Source organism: Alexandromys fortis, unplaced genomic scaffold, assembly GCF_014885135.2.
Source record: "Alexandromys fortis isolate MF-2015 unplaced genomic scaffold, M_Fortis_MF-2015_v1.1 scaffold_172, whole genome shotgun sequence".
Classification (NCBI taxonomy): Eukaryota; Metazoa; Chordata; class Mammalia; order Rodentia; family Cricetidae; genus Alexandromys; species Alexandromys fortis.
This window is the reverse complement of record NW_026068061.1, coordinates 3384683-3404156: the sequence shown is the minus strand read 5'-3', so window position 1 is coordinate 3404156 and position 19474 is coordinate 3384683. Positions and strand designations below refer to the sequence as shown.

At 40.9% G+C, this 19474-nt stretch overlaps 2 protein-coding genes across 8 annotated transcripts in view; one reads left to right on the top strand and one right to left on the bottom strand.

Moving 5' to 3' along the window:
* Window positions 1-19474, bottom strand: part of Med12l (mediator complex subunit 12L) — a 301518-nt gene that overhangs the window by 134059 nt on the left and 147985 nt on the right. The window lies entirely within an intron of this gene.
* P2ry14 (purinergic receptor P2Y14) overlaps window positions 15721-19474 on the top strand; it is a 47751-nt gene continuing 43997 nt past the window's right edge. The window contains exon 1 of the mRNA XM_050120214.1: window positions 15721-15912. The gene's annotated coding sequence lies outside the window, so the exon portion shown is untranslated. The remainder of the gene's footprint in view (window positions 15913-19474) is intronic.

The following is a 19474-nucleotide window of genomic DNA, read 5'->3' as shown; positions in this document are numbered from 1 at the left end:
ACAAGCTATTTCTCGAAACTAAAACAATCCTTCCTGTAGGAAGGATAATTAAGACCAAGATATACATAATGAGTAAAAGAAACACGATTCATAAAATTAAGAGAAAAGAAAGACAGACAGAGAGACAGACAGAGCGACAGACAGAAAAAAAGGAAATGCCCTACCACTCCAGCCTTACTTCCTACCAGAAGAACTGCAGCCACACAAAATGTAGCAGACCTAGGTAGTCTACCGGTGGTCTCCCTCCACTCCTCCTTCACTTGAGCCCCCCTAGTCCTGCTTCCTCAAACAGGCTTACCTCTCATCCCATTTCCCTTGTTTTGAGGCTGGCCACAGAACCCCAACCCTACTTCCTACCAGAGATCCTATAACCACTGCAGCTGCCTGAATCCATGCTGCCCTCCCATCTCTATCCCAGTCCTACTAACGCCCCCCTCCCTTAGCCTAGCTCCCTTTCTTTGTGGCTCCCCACAGCTCTAAGTAGGCAGGCTGTCTCCCTGTGCAACATCCTTATCATAAAAATGCAAATAATATGAAAAGCCAAGAAAGGATAGCCCAACCCACACACATCCACCAGTCCTATAAATACATTCCCCAGTGCAAATTACCCAGATCAGCTCCGGGACACAGACCTTCAAAGAACAATGAAAATTCATCACAGTTTAAGGAGTTTAAATAAACTAACAAACAACTCAGTGAACTGAAGAATACATCCAAACACCTGAGTGACGCCAGGAAAAAGAAAAACCTACCACTGAATGAGACAAAGAAGACAACCTAGGATTGGAAAACTGGACGCAACAAAGATGGATTTTGAAGAGAACTCAAGATGAAACCGAAAACCTCAAAAATCCAATTAGAAATTTATGGGAAAGTCATACAAAGAGTGGATCAAATAGAAGAAAGAGTATTTGAAATTGAAGATAAAACAGAATGAGAAGACACCAGCAAAAAAATATGAAAAAAATTAAAAATACATAATAGGAATTGCCGGATACAAGGGAGAAACCCAATATCAAATTGCAGTCACCAATGAAGAAGAATCCAAAGTCAACAGCATACATCAGATATTCAACAAGATCATGGAGGAAACACTCCCCAGAATTAAGTAAAGACAGTCCCACACAGATGTAAGCAGCAACAGAACACCAATTAGAACTAGAAAAGAGTTTCACCACAGCCTCTTATAATGAAAGCAACATAGATACATAACAAAGGAGGAGTTTGGAAAACCGCAAGAGAAAAAAAAAAACCACAGTCTTATATAAATAAAGAAAAATAACATCAGAATGATAATTGATTTCTCAAAGGAAATTTTAAAAGACAGAATAGCCTGAAGCAATGTACTTCACGTTCTAAAAACCATGGATGCCGATGTAGGCGACTGTGCTCAGAAAAACTGTCAGCCCTAATTGAAGAAAGAAAACTTTCTACCATATAAAGAGACAGGAATCTATGCTCACCAAACAAAGCCTACAGAGAATCCTGAAAAGAATTCTTCTTAGGGAAGAGAAAGATAATCATTGTCAAAAGACTATAGAAAAAAATCAATGATGATATAATTACTGGAACGTAAAGTAGAACACAAACAACAGAATAAGAAAATGACTGCAATCAACAAGCATCTTCCAAAAAAATAAATATTAATGGCCTAATCTTTTAATGAGTTAAGAATGAAGTCCATCTGTCTGCTGTCTATATGAAGCTACCTTAACTTTAAATATAGGCAGCAGTTAAAGCAAAAAAAAAAATACACACACACACACACGAATCCACAGCCAACATCATCCTAAGTGAAGAAAAGCTTGAAGGAATCCCATTTAAATTAGAAACAAGTTAGAGCTGTCTCTATCCATACTCCCTTCCAGTATAGTGCCTGGAGCATTAACTAAGGCAATAACAACAACGAAGTTACAGGGTGCAAATAGAAAAATACACAAAAAATTCCCTGAATTACACCAGAAAACTAAAAGTTATCAACAATTTCAGCAAAGTGGAAGGATACAAAATCAGCTCACAAAATTGGGTCTCCTTTCTATATACCAAGCACACACCGACAAGGAGATCGGGGCAACGCTCCTTTCACAGGGGCTGCCAAGAAGACTGAAGTACCTAGGGATACTATAGCAACATTAAATCTCTGAAGAAAGACCGAGAAAGACACTAGAAAATGAGAAGACTCCTCAGGCTCATGGCCTGGAAGAATCAACATTATGAAGATGATCATTCTACTACATGCAATTTAGAGACACAATGAAATTCCACGATACACTTCACAGGGAAAAAAAAAAACGCTAAAATCCTGTGGAACCACAGAAGATCCCAAATAGCCAAAGCAATCCTGAGCAAAGGACTGATGATGGAGAGATTACCACTCCGGATTTCACAGTATATTGCAGAAATAAAGTAATGGAATTAGTATGTTATTAGCATACTAGAGTGTAGAAAACTGGGACAAAATGGAAGATGCAAACATTAACACAAGAGACTACAGTCATCTGATATTGACAAAGATGCCAAAAACACACACTGAGAAAAGGAAGTATCTTCAACAAACAGTGCTGGGGTTCCACATACCGAAAAATGAAACCAGACCTGTACCTATCACCTGGCACATAAAATTGGCCCCAAATGGATCACGCATCCCAATATGAAATCTGATATGCTGCAATTGGTAGAAGAAAACATATGCACTATTCTAAATAGTTGTCTGTGTCATGTAGCTCTGACACCCCAACAGGAAGCTTGTTATGCTAGAAGGGGATCACATCAGGGACTCCATTCTGATTCAGAGGACAGGACTCTCCGTCCCGGGACTTCCAACTCACTCTTAGGAGGCAGTAAATCTCACATCACCTGAGATCACTCACCCTCATGGGACTTCAAAAGTGCCACATGTACTTGCCCTCAACACCACTGACAAGGGCTTTGAGCAACTAAATGTTTCTCACGTGTGATGTTACTTTAATGTTTTTGTAATTATATCATAAATTCCATCTGGTAAATTTCTAAATGATAAAGTAACACTAATCTTGTCTTTAATGGACTTACAAATAAAAATTCCCTGTCCTTTCTCTAATCGTATCTTCTTTTTTTATGACTGTTTGCTTTCAAACTGAAAACATTCAAAAAAGAATGTTTGAAAGATTCTTTATCTGTTGTCTTTATGAATATTAGAATATATTCACATTCTTGTCTGATCTGGATAAAAGAAAATGTCTGGTTTTTAAATCAAATTTTAATTTCATTTACTTAACTGGGTCAATTCTTTTTATCTAAATTATACAAAAGATATCAATATCTAATAAAATCCATGATGTTTTATACCTTAAAACACTGATGTTTCTTGATTCAATTTATATCTGAAATGAATATTCTATAGTACAAGTATCCAGGAGTAAAAAACAAATAATGAAACAATATTGTATTTTAATATAAAAGTGAGACAATACTAGAGTTACTCCTCTAAAATTCCCATTTCTAACCACTTAAATACATGCAAGACAGCACATCGAGTACAAATTACCATAAATACAGGGGTACCTATATGGTCAATCTTGTTGAAAATTTTTAAATTTCAATCTCATTAAAATATATAGATTTTGGTTATTTTAGAGATTCTGTTCTTCTTTTATCTTTATTCCACTGAGTCAAACTATTTTTTTATTTACTTAATTTTAGATAATCTACGTCACATGTAAATGTTATATCAGGAACAGAAGTCGTAAAAAAAAAGTTTATATCCAGACCATAATGATTGGAAGTTTCTTTTTTTTTATTGATTTTTATTGAGCTCTACATTTTTCTCTGCTTCCCTTCCCTGCCTCTCCCCTCCCTCTCCAACCCTCCCCCAAGGTCCCAATTTACTCAGGAGAGCTTGTCTTTTTCTACTTCCCTTGTAAATTAGATCTATGTTCTCGTTGTTGTCTAAATTCTCTGGGATTGTGGCTTGTAGGCTGGCTTTCTTTGCTTTATGTTTAAAAACAGACACAGAAATATTGGGAGTTTCTTGATGACTTTTCCAGCTCTTCCTCTCTCCCGAAGACCGCTGTCCTGCCCACTACTCAGCCTCCTCTACATCAAATCCTAGGAAACAGCTGCCTAGCTACAAGGGAACTTATAATATTTAAAAAAATAATATTTGGCCAACGGGTGAACTGTGAATGAAAACTCCTGAGGGAGGGGAAAAATAGTTGTGTCTGCTGTGAAAGAATATTCTGGAAGTGATCTGCGTCGCAAGACAACCTACCTGGTCAGAATTTCATACTGTGGCATGGCTGGAGTGCACTGGGTGCAGAGGCTCCTTACCTTCCACTGGACTAAGCTCTAGCTCTCTGGAACAGCCATCCTATGCCACGCTGTGCCAGAGCTAACGTCTTGTGACAATAGAATAAATGTGATGATAGCCTTTCAGAATCTAATGACTTAGTAGGCAACTAGTTTCTATCAACCCATAAGCTAAGGGCGCTAGCAGGCAGCATCATGAGCCTATAGAAAAGCTACCCTTCTCTTCTACTTGCCTCTCTCATGTACTCGTCCTGATTTATGACTTTCTCTGTTCTGTAAAACTATAAAAACCTAGCAAAACTTCTTCCATGTTGAAACAAGAATATGGGTAATCTAAATCTGTGCTCCTGGGCTACGGCCACTCAAAATGGGTCCAAAATACACTATCTCTTTCTGAGAAGAAAGGAAGAATAGGAGGAGGAGAAGGAGGAGGAAGCAGCAGCTTCTTCTGCAGCGGATGGAATGTCTTTAGTTCTAAAAATATTTACTTCATGGAAATGTGCCATTAGCACAGGAAATAGACAAGATGAGCATGTCCATTTCCACCGACATCAACTCAGAAATGAATTTACGAGAAAAGCAAGGAATGATCACACCGTCTAAAGTTTGAGGTGCAGGCTCATGCACAGTCACTGTGAGCCTCATGTGCACACACAGTCACTGAGGAACGGGCTGACCAGCAGAACCGTCATGACGTCTTTATTCTGAAGGGTTTGGAAGCAGAAAAGTCACTGTTTGATTTCAGCATGTTTTCTACTTTCTTTTACTAGAGTTTGACCGAATTCATTTGCCCACCACCCTTTAGCCTTTCTTTGTTTCCCCTCCCATTACTATGCTCCTTCTCCTCATTCCCTTTATGTTTTCACATCGCCATGCATACTCATAAACGGGCTTTTATATATGTAAATAATTCTAAGACCCACAAATGAGAAAAAACATGATTATTTTCCTTCCATGGCCTAATTATTTCATTTAATGTAATGATCTCAAGTTGTATACATGTTCCAATAACATAATTTTATTCATCTTTATTGTGAACAAAATTACACTGACTACATTATCAATCATCTACCTATATGCTATCTACTTGTTTATCTATCATCTATCTAGCCATCTATAATCACATTTTCCCTATCCATTCATTTGCTGATAAAATTCCAGGCTGACTCGATCACTCAACTATTGTGACAAATGCTACAATAAGGTGAATGTACAGTTACCTTGGAACATGATGGGCCATGTTGGTTTAGAGTCCTTAAGGTCCATACCCATAAGTGATGTAGCAGAGCCATACCTAGTCCGACATTTAGCTTTGTTTAAGAACTTTTCTATTGATTTAGGGTATCTGGAACAGTTTCTATACCCACTGGCAGTGCTTAAGGGTTCTTTTTTCTCCACATTTTCAGCAACATTTTATTTTCTTAAGGACAGTTCATTTCATTTCTATTTCTCTTTTCAATTTACTGAATGTTTATTCACAGGTAATTCTGAACTTGTTCTGAATAGAATTGCTTTCTTCGTTTCCTCCTTCATACATTAATGTTATATAAAAAAGCTACTGATATTCACTTGTTGATTTTGCATCCTGCTTCTTTGCTGAAGGTGTTTTCCAGCTCTGACTGTCTTTAGGTCTCTATTGTATGTATTAAATCATAAATATGTATGACTTAAAGTCTTCCTTTACTATTTGCATCAATTACTTAAAATGTACTCTTGGGACATTTAGAATTAAGTGATCAACTTCATTTATCAATGGAACATAGCATTAAAGAAAATGCTAATAGCATGCATACCATAATAAATACTATGACTTCATACCCCCCTCCCCCAAAAAAGAAATTCACAACTGTCCAAAATGCAGGCAATAATTGGCTGTGGGGTGCCTAACCCAACCTGATAAACACAACCCAGACACCTATGGCTCTGTAAACCCTGCAGAGGTAGAAACAGAAAGCGTATAAGAGTCAGGGGACCGGGATGTCTGTTTCATGGCTGTCTCTTCTACACAGGTTAAAACAGCTATACCTATGAAATAACAACAGTATGGTTATCTAAACTTCAAGACCCAAACAACACAACCCCAGCTGCCAGGTCAACGGAAAAAGATGAACTCTCGCACAAAGCCCTACTCCCAGATGAAGAACTACAGGCAGTTGACGGCTGCTGAGGGAGGGACAATTAGTCTTCTGGGATGAGCCTCCTAGTGATGAGCCCTTAAAGCACAAGCCTAAAAAAAAAACACTAAGTGGACTCAACAGGGTACATTTACATATTCATGTACGTATAACAACAATAAAGAATAAGAAGCATGAATTAAAGCATGAAGTGATGGTGGCAGGAAGGAAACGCGAGGACATCTTTTCAGTTACCACGGACATTAACACCGCTGTAGCTATTTATTAACGTGTTGGTGACACGTGTTCCACAAGTATCCAGAAATAACTCGGCCATAGTTAAACATCATGTGACTCCAGGATCATGTGCAGCGATGGGAGCAGAACCAATGAAGTAGAACACAGCAGGAAGTGACTCAGGGAAGCCAGGCTTAATTCTCTCTTAAGCCCCTCAGGGAATTCTCCAGACAGTTTTGGTTATGATCATTAATGAGTGTTGCCATGAATTTATATTTTCCTTGCAAATATTTATTCGAACAGGATATAACAGGCTGTACCCTGCCAATCCTCTGGGCAGCGTGGGCCACTGGGAAACGCTGGGCTCTAGAGAGCGGCTATTAGCAGACAGTGTCCTTCTATAGACAATCCAGAGGCCAATCTCTGGCTGCTGCCCTGAGACTGAAATAATGACCCTGGAACCAGCTACAATCTAGCAGGAGACACATTTGTGTCACAGAGAGTTAAATAGGAGCATGCACACAAGAAGGCGCTATGCACTTGGACTTCACCTTATACGTGTGCCCTGGGAAAATAAGGTGACAACCTGGGGATCTGGGGATGTGTTTCCTCTGATGCTAGTTCTGAATCTTAGAGACTATGTATGGCTCACTGTGAAGAGGAGAGCCACAGGCTCCTCTTTGCTTCAGCTACCTGGAGCCAAGTTAGGAAAAGTCAATTGCTATCATGGCCTCGGCCCCCATGAGCCTCAAGATTTTCATTCGCTATATTTGGCCTTGGGTTTAGGAATTTAAAATGACAAGCTCCTTGTGGATTCAGAAATAGTCATTCCCACAGTACGGTATCATCCCTCCAGTAGCTGCACAGGGGCACAGCAAAGGAGCTTGGGGGGGTCACTTGTTCTCATCTTTCCTATGCTTGTGCATGCGCATGTGTGTGTGTGTGTGTGTGTGTGTGTGTGTGTGTGTGTGTGCGCACACACAAAGGGCTTGGTTTAGGAAAAAGAGTTGTTCGCTTTCCACTTATACAGAAAAGCATACCATGTTTTTTGTTTTTTGTTTTTTTTTTTGTCCTGCGCTTTTCTGTCAGTTTGTATACTTTTGTGGTATATCAGTCTTTCTCTTTTTAGGACAAAACCAAGAAAAATGAAAGCATGAACGTGATATCTTTTGAAAAGAGTTGTTTGGACTCTGCAATTGGCAAATTATTCTTTATTTGCAACTAGATTTGACCTCTCATAGGATAATACAGCAGAAAAATTTCAGTTATTAAATGACTTGGTGGGTTCACTGCTAGGGAGACTGCTTGATGGAACAGAAGAGCAAGACTGGGCAAATATTCAGACTTGGGGTCACTTGTCACGAGCACATCACTGTCTTCATTTCTGACCCCCAGAGTGAGAGAAGTGTGTGGAAAGACCTCAGTTTCAAACGGGGTCGCCTTTTCGAAATTTCTTCGCATATGCCACAAACCAATAAAGGAAAGCAGGCAAAATTTAAAATGTTCCATTTTAAGATGTAACTGTCTGGATTCACCTGGGAAAAGACCTCAACGAGTAACTGTCTAGCATGGGAACCCAGTCCCAACAGATACAGCTATAAAACACTCCTACACCTAAGGCACAGGGAACATTTTGGATGAGGGGGCAGAAAGATCCTGGAGTTTGCTCTGAGACTGTGTTTCCTATTAATATCAGCATCTCATCAATACGACTGCCTAAACATGACCTGAGCAAGGACAATAACAATAAACTTACCAAAGTGAATGAGGAAAAACCCACAAGGCTCAACTCTACACAAAGAACTGCAGACAACTAAGGAATACAGCAGGTGGGAAAAATTATCTTCCCTAGAGAAGAATACACCAACTGGTTACCCACTACCAAATGGCCAGCCCTGGAAACATACATATGAGTAAGAGATTATTATAGAGATTAAGCAGATTGTATTTAGAAATATATATGCAAAGACATACACGGATGTGAAAATAATGAATAAAAGAGAATGTGAATTTGAAAGAGAGCAAGAAGGAGAGTATGGGAGGGTTTAGGACAGAGGTTCTCAATCTATGGGGCACTAACTTTTGGGGGCTCAAATGAACCTTTTATTGGAGTTGCTTATCAGATATCCTGTGTATCAGATATTTACATTACCATAGAAGCAAAACTACAGTTATGAAATAGAAACGAAATAATTTTATGGTTAGGGTCAACACAACATGTATTTAAGGATTGCAACATTAAGAAGGTTGAGACACACTGGTTTAGAGGGAGAAAAAGAAAGGGAAAATTATGTAGATATATTATAATCTCAAAAAAGAGAAAAAAAACCTCAAATTCCAGCTTCATAAGTGAAGAGGAGGGTTTTTTTCTGTTGTTTTATTTTTTTATTCTTCTCTCATTTATTACATCCTGATCACAGTTTCCCCTCTCTCCACTTCCCCCAGTACTCCGGTACCCCCCACATCCCTAGATCCAGTCCTCCTCTGTTTCCCTTCAGAAAAGAGCAGATCTCCCAGGGCTACCACCTGAACACAAAGGCCCAGAGAGGCAGCTGTCTGTCGGTGAGCTGGGTATAATTCAGAGACATGTAAATTGTCTGGCAAACTTATATTATGAACTAACTGGTGGCTTAAGACTGTCTTAGAATAATTCACTGAGCTTGACTCCTGTTCTATATGCTTTTCCAAACTTGTGTTTTATTTTGGACAGAAAAAAAATCAAAAGAGTAATCAGAATAATAATTTATAGAATCCAAGTCTCATTCATGGGGTCCGTGTGTTTTTTCACGTATCCTTGAATTCTAGTTTCATTTCTGTCACTGTGATTAAAGACCCATCAAAAGGCAATGGGGGGGGGGGGATTGTATGGCTTATAATTCCAGGCTGCAGCCTATCAGTGAGAGGAAGTCAGCTCTGAGCTTGAGACAGCTGGTCATATCACATCCACAGTCAAAAACAGAGAAATGAACAGTTCCGCTTCTCCAGTCTCGTACAGTTCAAGGCCTGCTGCCTAGGGAATCATGTTAACCACAGTGGCTGCGTCTTTCTGTATCAGTTACCTTAAGCCCGTTCCACCTCCCAGTTTTGATAGCGCTCTCCTCCGTTTCCGTGCTTCTTTCCTTCCTTCCGTCTCCTTCCCTTCCACTCCCTTCCCTCCTGCCCTTCTGAATATATCTACTGAGTTGTTTATTGACTTTGATATGGGCTTCCAGGAACCAGGTTTGGCTCTATTTTTGATCGCAGAGCCAACTTTGGACCTATGTGCAATTTTCTTGACCTTGAACATTTACCTGCTCTTATTTTTACCCGGTCTAGAGTGTTTTACTACTCATGATGAATATATACGTTAGTTTTGGGCATTTCCTTTTTTCTGTATCTGCATGTAGTGTCGTTAACTCCCTTTGGGTTCCTGCCTTAGCTCTAAGCACCACATATAAATACAATGTTTACTTGTTTCAATATTTGCCTTTCATTAAGTTAAAAATATTTTCTAACGTCCCATAACGATCATTTCACTTTTAACCCATCTGCAAATGTAAAAATGTATTCCTTGAGAGAGAATGAAGTTGATACTGTCAAGTATTTATAAATCTACATTGAAAATCTAACTTCTGACTGGTGTTTAAGCCGTTTATAATCAATGATTATTAATACAGTCATGTTCAAATTAACCATCTTTATAATTGTTTCCTATTGGCTCCATCTGTTCTTTCTTCCCCTTTGACTCATTCTGTCTATGTTCATATCAATTAAGCATATTTTATGATTTAAAAAGGCTTTACTAGTCTCCAGAAACTCTTTAAAATTTTTAAAATTCTCAAGCCTCCCCCAGGGTTGTATAAGCAGTTCACGGTACCTGGGGAGAGAGACCCCGACCTGCTGGGCTGCAGCTGCTTTCGTTATTTCAGAGCTGCAGGGACACAGTTTCCATGCTGGATGACTCTGCTAGGATACAGTGGCCTGTGTGTCCCTCTTGCTCATCTCAGTAACCCTTGGCCCTTAGTCCTTTGAGTAACCCCAATAAACTCATCGTCCACTTAGCCAGACTCAGGGTGACTCATCCCCTTGGACTGCCATTAGTGCTTATCTGGGGTGAATAAATATTTAATGTCTTCCCAGGAAAAGTCACATAACAAATGACAATATAAATGGGACAAAATCCTGTAGCCTATTTTAGTCTTCTGAAGAACCTCCCCACCGACTCCCACAGTTGAACTCCCAGCAGCAGTGAACCAAGGCTCCTTCTTCCTCCACCCCCACTAGCACCCACCCTCTGTCTTCTCCAAGGCATTTAATTAATTCTGACTGCATTTTCCTGAAGGCTATGAATATTGATTATTCCTTCAACGATTTATCAGCTCTTTGTATTTCTTCCCTTTGAAAATGTCTAACTTCATCAGCCTACTCCACATCATGATTTGTGTTTTGTATTTAATTCTTGAGATGCCTTACAGCATCTAAGTATCACTCACCTATCAGATGTACAGTTGGCAGGGAATATTTTCTTACCCTTGGTGGGCTCTCTTCACTCTTGCTACTAGGTGTCCTTTACACTGCAGACGATTTTTAATTACATGGAAGATTTTTTTTAATTACGTGCGATCCCATTTGTCAGTTCTTTAGATTACTTCCTATATTACTGACTTCTTTTTTTTTCCCAGAAAACATGTGCCTATAACTTTATTTTGAAGAAGTTTTAGCTGTATTTTCTTCAGTTTCAGAGTTCCAGGTCTTACTTGATGTCTGGGATTCACTCTGAATTGATTTTTGTGCAAGGGGAGGAATGGAGACACGTTTTCATGTGAGCATCCCGTTTCCCCAGCTCCAGGTGAGGAGGCTGTCTTCTTTCAGGCGCAAGTTTCTGAAATCCCTGCCAAAGACTAGGCAATTGCGCCTGCTGACTTATTTGCGGTTCCTCTATACCACCAGGGCCAGGCTGATTTCACACTGTGGCTCTGGACGACAGCTTGCGGTCCAGTACTGAGAAGTCTCTGCATTGCTCTTTCTACTCAGGATTATTTTAGCTCTGGTAGATCTTTTATACTACCTTAAAAATATTAAGAAGCATGTGCCAGGAGGGTAGTGGTGCACACCTTTAATCCTAGCACTTGGGGTGGGAGGGGGGGCAGAGACAGGTGGATCTCTGTGAATCTAAGGCCAACCTGGTCTACAAGAACTAGTTCCAGGACAGGCTTCAAAGCTGCACAGAGAAATCCTGTCTTATAAAAACAACACACACACACACATACACACACACAAAGAAGTCTTTTTCTAGACAAAAGGCCACAGCAGTTTTGATGGAAATTGCATTTTAATCTATAGATTAAATGCTATATAGTATACTCATTTTCACACATTTGGTCCCAAGTATTTCACATTAAGGATTATCAATTTATACAAAGCCTAAGGTCCCCAGAACAAACTCCGACATGACATTACTACAGACAGCAAAGCTTATCCTAATGTTCCTTCATGTGTTCTACTAACCCATGGCACCATGGCAATCCAGTGTTTGTTTCTCTCCCTCTCTCCCCCCCCCCCCCCCCCCCCCCCCCCCCCCCCCCCCTCTCTCTCTCTCTCTCTACCTCTCTCCCTCTCTCCCTCCCTCTTTCTCTCTCCCATCCCCCCACGCCATCTCCCTATCTCCTTCTCTCTCCCTCTCTCCTTCTCACTAATATCACCCTGGTTAGGGTTTTTTGCATAATAAGTTTCTTTTCTCGTGGCACATGTCCACACAATTATGCAAAGCTGTAATTAATGGGTCCAGACACTGGGGTGAGCTGAAGAAATTCTGAAAGATACTCGTCCAGGAATAAGGACAGAAGCTTGTTCCTGGACATGAACAGGAGGGAAAGTAGAACACTGTGGCAAACAACATATGACTACTGAGGGCAGGGGGATTAGCCTATCCCAGGGTTGTTCAATCCAACAACATGATCATCCTTGAAACCCTATACACATCAACAGACTATAGTTATATATTTATATGTTGTCTAATTGGAGGAGAAGAGGAGGCTATCAATTTGAGAATGGGAAGCTATAGAAGGAGTTGCATAAGAGACTCAGGAGGGGCTGGAGGGAAGAAAAAAGAAGGGCGAAAGTGATGTAACTGCATTTCAATTTTAAAAGTATATAAAAATGTTTTAAAAGACCATCAGCTTACAACACAAGATGGTTAACACATGAGCCTGCTGGGTATACTTCATACGTAACAAATCTGCCATGCTCTCTGGAAAACATGACAGCCAGTTACACATATTAACTGTGGCCATTAAAAGAGCTAGGGAGACCAGCATGGGAGTCTAACTTACTAAGTACAAGTGAGTAAGCAGAAATTGGATCATCCAGAGACCTATCATGACGGGGCAGCAGGTTCAGGCATTGCTCCCTGAAAGTTCCCTGAGCACAGAAAGAAAAGTCACAAGACAGCCATTGCCTTCTTATCAGGAAGGCTCTCTGAGCAAGTACTGCCAAAGATAGACTGTCTTGAAACACGTAGTCTTAAGAACACAAGACAGATAATGCATAAATTCTCCCCCAACTACATAGATGTTCACCTTCTACCGTCCTAGGCTTGTTTTGTATATTGACTGTGAAAAGGACCCAGAAGGAAGGAAGTGCTCCTGAGTGTTGGTGTGTCTGTGCCTATAGCCGAGCTCTGCACATGGGCTTTCCTTCTGAGGACTCAGCCCGGCACTTCCTATCTCCCTGCCCTCCCACCCCCCACTAAAACTGCAAGACAGGTTAAAAACTGGCTGCTCACAGTAGATATTTTCCTGTGTGCAGTGCATTAGTTAGGTGGTGTTTCAGCCCCTAAGTTGTCAGGATGAAGCAGGTTTGTAACCCCTGAAAATGGAACTCTGATAAAGTGAAGTCAGAGATGTAAAAGGGTAAGGTCAGAACACTGACACCAGGAGCCACTCTGACAGAGTTCAATTATCAATCCTAGGAGCCGTGAAACCCGGGTGAGGGAGGGAACAGCAGTGAAGCCTGCATCATACTTGGAGCTGTCGGGAGCGTTGTTAGGAAAACACCACAAGCTTATATAGCACACACAGAAAGAACTCGGTGTTCTCAAGTCATGCTAGCTCAAAGAAAGAGGAGATAAAGGAGGAAGCTGGAAAGCTCTCTGTGGCCACGTGAAATGTCAGTTCTCCACTCCACTCCTTCCTCCTAAGCTCTGCCTTCATTTCTGTCACCTGCAGGTCTAATCCTTACACTTCACAATTCCAAGAGTGAAGATGGAGAAGCAAAGAGCTCCAACTCAAGGAAAACATAATGCCCTCCCCACCAGCACTCTTTAGTGGGGATGAAGAACGTGTCAATCATCCGCTTAATCAGAGAATGCTTACCTATGGGAGACTCCTGGTAGCAACTGGCCTCTAGAGACTCCTGAGTTCATCTTTGCATCCCTAAATCTATTTACCCAAGAGACTGTACTGCAGCTGAGTATAAAAAGAGCTCTCTCTATATGTGGGTATTCTCAGTCTTTAGTCAATGCAGCGGTAAGAACTATTTGGGTTGTGGGGTGGTCTGGAGAAGGAATGGGTCTCTGCCAGAGCCAAGTAGGGAGCTTCCCTCAACAAGCTCTGGTTTCAAAGGCCTATGCCAGAAGATGGGGAGTGATTAGGTTTGCATCTGAAACACAAATATCTATACCTCCCACAGGGGAAAAATGTGTGTGTGCCGACTGCTGTGCCATCCTCAATGTCCAGAACACTGCCTACTGCTTAGTAAGGACACGGAGATTCCAGAGTAGTACTTGGTGTACAGTCAGTGCAACTGCAAACACTCAGCTTAAGCTTTTAAGACAAGATAAACTGCAGACTTAAGTTATTAGACCTCAATTAGATAACGGAACCTTCATGAATACATCTGAAATGCCCGGGGCCTTTGGTTATTCTTCTCCTGAAGCCCCTCTCGCTGTTTGGATTTCTTTCTCAGGCTCCCTCTGTGGACCCACCTTTGCTTAGCAAGGAGGGAAAAATGTGTGTGTGTGGGGGGGGGGAGTCCACGAAAAAGGTAAGGAAATGTAAGAGCCTCCTAAAGAGCTTTTGGGAACAATGGTACCTTTAAGTCATTCTCACAGTATGCTGAGATTTTTGTAGTCAGCTTCTGCACACATGGGGCCCTCCATCCACATCTGTCTGTTTGACATTCAAATTTAATCAACAGATCAAAACTACTGAGAAAAGTAACTGTATCAGTAACAAACATGTATAGACTTTTTGCTGTCGTTATTTCCTAAATAATATGCTGTTATTTATATAACATTTATAATTAAGTTCTGTAAGAAATCTCAAGATGATTTAAGGTATTTATATAGGATTAGTACCAGTTATGTGCAAATACACTGCTTCATATAAATGACTTCCCATGACTGTGAGTCTCCAGAGAACTTGAGCAGTGGTGGATGCTGTTATAACACCAAGGGAGTCGAGGACAAAAGAGGCTGCTGTCCTCTGTCCAGTGGGAGGGAAGCAGACCTTTCAAAGCTATTCCTACAGAAGTCGGAATGAACTAAGCGTATAAATAGTAGCACAAGCGGCACAGACTTATCAAACTATTAGCATGTGATGAGTTCACCTGTAGTCCTATTCATGAGGTTAAATATGGGGAAAAATATGTGGAAGAAAATGACCAGCAACAGCCCTTATGTAACAGACGTGGCCAGAGGGATCAAATCATTACAAAGCCAATGCTAACTCTAAATTTCTAGGGAGCTCCAGTGCCACCCCCACGCCGACCCTGCTGTACTCGGCAGTCTCCTGAGTGTGTCAGCAAGAGCCAAGCCTTGCCCTTCGTCTCTTACAGCTGTTGACTGTCAATGGTGATGTTTAAAAAGGAAAGTCTCTGTGGGTTACAGCCTGTGTGTCTATTCACCTTCTGATAAAGAAGCACAGGAAAAGGTAACAAGACAAAATGTGGCAGGGGGGGGGGGAGGGCAAGGAGATTCGTCCAGGCTGCTATTTCGTGTTACTCATGCAAGGGAAGCAGCAGAGGCCAGCCTGACACCCACACCCCACACACCCCACACCCACACCCCCACATATCTCTGCCTTTTCCTGGCTTCCACTTTCTAGCTTGCGCTGAGTTCTAACTGCCCTGATTCGGTGACAGACCGGCCCATGAGCTCGTGTCTTCTGTCAAGTTCCTGATTTTCTTCTTTTCTGGAAGACAAGGAAGAACTCTGCTTGAATGTCATCTGGAACCTACATTGAGACATATACCAAAATGCCTGCGGTCTGACCTTCAGCGCAGGAGCCAGAAGCAGGTAAGGAAATTCTCCATGAAATAACGGGGGGGGGGGGCATGAACGGGAAGGGCTGGTCTTGAGTGGGGCGACACTGGGCAATCTTAAGTGATGTCTTACAGTAAAGACAGGTTGTGTTTGGATGTTGTAATTGACTGGAATGTTAAATATTTGTCAGTAATAACCTGGGGATCCAAACCTTAAGCATTATAACTGGTGATGATTTGGGTTTCCCAATTGTGCCTGACATGTCTGCAGTGATTCAAAAGAAACTGTTTCAACAGTGTCTACCCGGGGCATTTCAAAATCATGTAAAAGGTACCCGGGGCATTCTCAAAAGTAAATCCACGGTCATATTCCCTCTTTCAAAACTTTCATTTTGAAAAAAAAAAAAAAAGTTTCTCCTTTTCTGCAACTGGATGCATATGCATATAACAAATTGTGTCTCCCTGAACATACACTATACTTAACAAGCATTTAGCTTGGCCCTTATACGGCAAGTTAACTCTAATAACACCTAGTAAGATCTGCATTTGATCTTCAAGAGGCATAAAAGCCAAAACAAAATAATTATCCTATACGTAGCAAAACTTTGCATTCATTTGCAGATACTAACTTATACTATATAACTAATCAGCTAAACTACTGAAAATACTTGACCAATGTTAAATTATTTTAGTACCAAATAATCTAAATGTTAATGTAAAAATAAGAAAACAACATATTCACTAAATATATTGAAGTAACATTTTAACTTCTACAAGCACATAAAATCTTATACTTTAATAAAAATTTATAAATGCATACAAGCACACACATACGATCACAAACTCACAGATATGTATGAAATATATACTGTCATGCCTATTAAACCTGAGGAAAAAGTAACGGGATACCAAGGTACTCAAAGCACAAAGACCCAATTAGGGGAAGTTGGCAGTGTGGGTAATACACTACCATTTACTGGCATGCAGCAGCAGCCCTTCAGAGAGGAAGCAGGAAATGACAAGTACCTAGATGGAAGGAAACAAGAGGTGATCTCACCAGGAGCCAAACCCCCCCCCCCCTGCACAATAAGAGGCTACCATGTCTGCTGGTTCCTTCAGCCCAAGGTCTCCTATCAGCCCCATCTGATGATGGCTTTACTTGCTTCCTGTTCTTCCTGATAACCACTCACTGGCCAGCACGTCCTCGCCAATCCCTTTAGTCGGGTACTTTAGTGCTTTTTTTTTTTCATTAAATTATCAACTGACAATGTTAAAAGAAAATACCACAGCCAGGAAGATAGAGCGGTAAGGAGAAATGTCCCTCAAAGCCAGTGTCATAGAGGACAAAGCACATGAGACAGTTCAAAGTTAAACTAGGCAACAAGGTACTAAGTAACCTTCCTAAGTATCTGATCCACCAAGCTCTCTAAACCCCGTTCCTATTTTCTGGGTCACAAAGCATCAGTTCAGATAATATTGGTGAAATCATTAACAATATCATGTATGAAGAAAATACACAGTAAATGAGGGGCAGCAATGTTGCTTTTAATGTTTTCACAAAAAAAATAGCATCATCAGAAAAAAAAATGTAATTACAAAACAGAGCATTAGAAAACATAATCCAGTGGTCCCAATACTGAAGACTAAAACAGTTAAGACAGAGCAAGAGAGAGAAGGTCTTTCAAACTTGAGCCCACAACTGACTCACCTAGTACTGAACTGCAACACCTAACCCTGCGTCTACCTCGGCAGGATTTCCCATCATTTCTTGCTTTAATATTCAAGTACAAGGAGTTTCCTGTTGATGCTGAAACTGGTGATCCTAGGTCTGCTTATTCCCCAGTGATATGGCATCCGTGCCTGCCTTACTAACAAGCCGCCCAAGGTTCTCATTCAATCTGTTATCTAATTATTAAATGAATACTGAAGGAGGGAGACACCCCAGCACCTCTCCACCCACACGCCAGCTATGATGTGACTGAGGACTGCACTAGTCTTTAGCACAAGCTAGTGAGCCAAGAAGGAAAGGAACAATGGTCAAGACACTTCTTACAGACTCAAGATGCTCCTGAAGTCACCTGCTCAACACAGCAGCAGCAATGGTTGAGAAACTGTGTTCCCTGCAGTAAATGTTTTTAGAACAGACTGAATTGTTGAGGCTTTTCTAAGCCTCAAGTTCTGAGAGCTGAGGGGATATGCTCACTGCACAGGCTCCTGCCTTTCCCTCAAGACAGTAGCAAATGAGTTACCTTGACCTCTCAGTGTGGGCCAACTCTACAACACCAGTGACATTGTGTCATAGGCATCTATCTGTGTTTTAAAAACACCGTCTAGAGCCGGGCGATGGTGGCGCACGCCTTTAATCCCAGCACTCGGGAGGCAGAGGCAGGCAGATCCCTGTGAGTTCGAGACCAGCCTGGTCTACAGAGCTAGTTCCAAGACAGGCTCCAAAGCCACAGAGAAACCCTGTCTCGAAAAACAAACAAACAAACAAACAAATAATAAATAAAATAAAAACACCGTCTAGTGGAGGAGAGGAAACAGAAAGAAATAAAAATTACATCGACCGAAAATTAGGAGTCCAATAGTGCCCAGTCTGTTTAGGCAGAGTTCTCCAAGGAAGGGCCCACGAGTGAACCTATCTGATGTGCAAATACTTGACCTCCAATCTACTGAATCAGAAACTCGAGGGTCAAAACTCAGCAGCCTATGTTTGAACAAGTCCTTCTGGTGATTATGAAGCGCAAATCTCAGCTTCACCAAGTAGAATGATCATACAAATAACAGGCATACCTGTTACTTGGATGCAATTATAAATAGTGTTCTCTATTTCATAGTGGCCTGGTCACCTGTAGACAAACTGAGTGCCTTAGTCCAATCAAAGCAGGGTCTGGGGCTGCAAATCAGCTATAAGTCTGCTGCTGCATCCACGGTCCCTATGAATGTAAAAAGGAAGTGCTTCTTCAGGAGAGTCTGGGCATATCAGTTTAAGAGAACCAGCCACATCACAAGTGTACTACCTTTACGTAAAAAAGCACATATGAATGAAGCATGTAAAATCTAGTTTAAATTCTCATCATCCTGAGCAACATACAGATAACATATAAAACAGAAATCCATACCCTTGCAACGCATAATTTCCCCAACTAGGTCTTTAAAATTCCCTTTATTAAATCTGACTCCTCCTTTTGTCTGAAATAGCATCCCAGAAAATGATACCACTAGGAGGTAAATTACTTATCTTTCTAGTAACCCCTGGGCTATAATAATTCACAGGAAAACCAAGTTTACCACGAGGCTTCTCAATCCACCTGCACTTTTAATGTTGAAGACGTTGCTCTGGTATCTAATCAATTTCTGTTTCCTTTGAAAACTTCTGACTTTACTCAGCCTAAATTAAATTGCTAGCCTTTCATTCCCCATGGAAGTTAGCCATCTGCTTTTTGTGAAAAGCATCAAATGTCTTACATGTCATGTTCTGACTGTTCATCCTCGAGATAAGAGGAGGTTTGTGGTTTCTATTCAATTACAGAACGTCTACTGTTGACGTTAAGATGCCAAAGAGAAGAGAAAAGGACCAGCTATGAGACATACGT